Source organism: Gregarina niphandrodes, assembly GCF_000223845.1.
Source record: "Gregarina niphandrodes unplaced genomic scaffold scaffold00053, whole genome shotgun sequence".
Classification (NCBI taxonomy): domain Eukaryota; phylum Apicomplexa; class Conoidasida; order Eugregarinorida; family Gregarinidae; genus Gregarina; species Gregarina niphandrodes.
The window spans coordinates 15,000-18,601 of NW_011645820.1; positions in this window are offsets into that span (position 1 = coordinate 15,000).

Consider the following 3,602-nt stretch of genomic DNA (forward strand, 5'->3'; position numbering starts at 1 on the left):
CACGACCAACCATCGGCCCCGAACCTCCTAGGGAGGGTAGAATTGGAACGGTTTGGTTTGATTGAGAGACGGTCCGGGAAGGCGTTGGTCCTGCGGCGCAAAGAGGCGCAGTGGACGCGATACGGCTTGCGGAGAAGTACCCATAGCAGCCGCCAGTGGCAGAGGAACAGTTAGAGGATCCCTTCGAGACGCAGCGTCAGGTGTTCGTGGAGGGCACGGGACACCTGGATCAGAGCCTGAGGGACGAGCTGTGGAATCTGCTGGTCGCATACAGAGACGTATGGGAGAACCCAAAGGTGGCGCGCATCAAGTACGAGGCGCGTTTCGAGGCGAGCGGCAAGCCGTACAAAGCGAGGTTGAGACATCTCGAGCCTGAGTTGCTGGCCGAGTTGGAGAAGCAAGTGGAGAAGCAGCTGAAGCTCGGAGTCATCCGTCCCTCGAGTGGGCCGCCGCGCCGCACTTCGTGAAGAAGAAGACGGGCGAGTGGAGGTGCGTTTTGGACTACCGGAGGGTGAACCAAAGCACGACTGCCGACTCGTATCCGCTGCCCCGAATATGGGACCGCTTGAGGGCCACAGCAGGCCGTCAGCACCTCACGACTCTCGATATGAATTCGGGACTCTGGACTCTGGAACGTGCCAATAGCGGAGGAGAGCAAGTGTTGAAGCAGGTGCAGGAGGGTAGAGAGATCGCATCTAAGAAGTTCACCGACGCGGAGAGAAAGAGGGACACCAGAGAGAGAGAGAGCTCTTAGCCGTCAAGTGGGCTGTGGAGAAGTGGTGCGACTACGTAGCGCTCCACCACTTCACCGCAGGCACAGACCACGCCAACCGCCGGAAAGTGTTCCGCTGGGAGCTAGCGCTCAGTAGGTTCGACTTCACTTTAGAGTTCCTGTCGGGAGAGAAGAACAATATGGCGGACTGGTTGTCGCGGTACGCAGCGGAAGATGGAGAGTGCGACGCAGAGATCGAGGCAATGGCCTTAGGCGGTAGAGTAATAGGCCAAGTAGGCCAACTGCTTGGGAGACACCAGGTGTCGGAAGAGGAGAGAGTATAGGCAGCTGGAACCTGACTTGAAGGAGAGTTCGACTCAGCCGCGGCGTTCCAGACACATGTAGTACTTATGTCCTGCGGCCTGCTGTACCTGTCGGGGAGGTATCGTCTACCTGCCGGTCCAGTTAGCTCTGGCCTTATTGGCTTGACTTTTTGCCCTCGACTTTGAATCGTGCCTTGGCCTATTCTGAGCCAGCATTTACTGTGAGGAACGATGTTTGTTTGGAGGACAGCAAGGTGAGAAATCTAGCTGGCCTCGTTGCGAATACCGGAGGACGCTTGCATTCAACGCCTCGGCACAGCAGCTGCAGCCGGTCAGTAAGATTAATTGGTTACAGCCAAGCGGGGACTATGGTGGCCAGCTGATCTGCACCTCGCAGGACGAGCGAAGCCCTCACTCGTGTCATCCCTTCGGATGCGGCCTCCCTGATGTCGGTGAAGCGGTCGAGCGGTACGTCAAGCCTGACAAGTGCGCGATCCTAGCCTGACAAGTGCGCGATCCTAGCCTGACAAGTGCGCGATCCTACACCGAGACCTTATTAGTTCTCTGACGGTCTACACCCTGTCCGGTGCATCCTACTTCGTGCTCTGGCGTTGTCTCCGATTCCGCAGTGATCTCGTTCAGCGGAGAACCAATTGACAGAGAACCACCTCTACGAGTGGACGAAGACCACTCGACCTGACTCGAACCGGCGACCTCTGGGTGTGTGCTCCCACGAACACCCTCCGCACACAATCAACGCCTCTCCGCCCACCTGGTCCGATAATAAAGATGGAAGACGGGGACGACGAGATGAACAGGGCGTTCACCACACCTCTTTGGACAGACCCCCTACCGACGGAGTCACAACTGACTATAATTATCGACTGGCTGAACTCGACCAGGAGCCCCTTTTGACCTCCGACCTCCATGTGGCAAAAGCTTCTTCTAATTAATGTGGCTTGCACCCCAACTAACGCAGTACAGGTATTGGCGGCTTGCGACTGCCCCCTTCACCGCGCCCTCCTCGATCATCTTCTTAAGAACAGAACCACATCAATCGACTCCCCGTTATAAAACACAGGCACCATCCACTGTCGACATCTCAGTAGCTAACCTAAGGGTGACCTAAGCGTTCGCTGTGGCTGTAGCCTCTCACCTTTCGGGGCAGGTGCACCCAGCAGCTTCACCCGCATTCTTTGACTAGCCCCTTGCGCCGCATGAACAAGTCGTACAGAACTCGAGCCTCACGGGCGGTGCTATCGCCTGCACTGCACCTTGTCACGCCACACTAGTCTGCCGTATGGGCGCAATCGCATTTTGCTGCCTTGGATCTCGATGATTACGTAGGGTAGCTGGCTTGGTATCTCTCCATTCTGACCTTATCACGGATTACGGCTTCGACGGGCTCGACCCAGCTCGAAGTCTTCGCCTTTCGCTGTCGGTGGTTTGGTGAGCACCAGGGCTCGTCGCGTCGAGTAGGTTGGTTGGGACGAACCTTTCTCCCATGGACGGAGATCCCTCTTCTGACCACGTGTAGCATGGGCTCTCTGCCGGTTACGGCTAACATCGGAGATATCCCTGTGGCGCTGTGGATCGTTACGTTGTAGATGTACACTGCGTGGGCTAGCAAAAGCGTCAAGTCGGAATAGTTACCGTCCCGAGGTATCTTGGACATTATGGACTCGAGGGTGTTGGTGATTCGATTCGTTTAGTCCATTCTGTCGTGGTAGGTGTGATGCAATGTGCTTGACTTTTAGCACGGAAGTCACGTAGTCGTGGAAGTCACCTCTGAACTCTTCCATATGGTACCAAGCAGTCACCTCAGACCTAAGTCGAGTCGGGACGTACAACTTTTTGGTCTTATGGTGTTCGCTCTTAGGCCGTCTTCTCTCGAGGTTTTGCAACTCATCCACGGGGATGTCGTCGTCCTTCACAAGGAACTCGTCCTCGTCGTCCTAGAGCCTAGACAAGGCATCGGCGACGTAGTTGTTATCTCCTGGGATGTAACTGAACTTTAAGTCGTATTGCTGGAGGAACAGAGCCCATCGACCTACCTTGCCTGTGTCAATCTTCGCTAGAAAAGTGAGATTGTGGTGGTCGGTAAGGACCAAGGTGGGTCGTAGCCGTATGGAAGCGTCCCACATGGTCACAAAGTATTTGACCGCCCACAACTCTCTTTCTCTCGCGCCCCAATTACGCTGAGCTTGGGTGAGCTTCTTGCTACCGTACTCGATCACTTCCAGCCGGCTGTCGTTGACCTGACCCAATATCGCGCCTACTGCGCATGGCACGAACCTTCGGTGGAACGAGAGCCCTGGGGCTTGATGCTGCACTTCCCTACGGCATGACCAAGCGAGGGGATTTCCCGCGGAGCCACTCACATTTGGCCAGCTTCAAGAAGAAGCCATTGTCGATACAGACCCGCATCACCTTATTTAGGAGTTCATCATCAAACATCTGTTTATTGACTTGTCGATAGCCTATTACGACCCGGTAGTCGCCTGTTTTCTTTGGGACTACGAATGGACGAGAGCTCCACGGCGATTTACTCAGACGTATGACGCCCT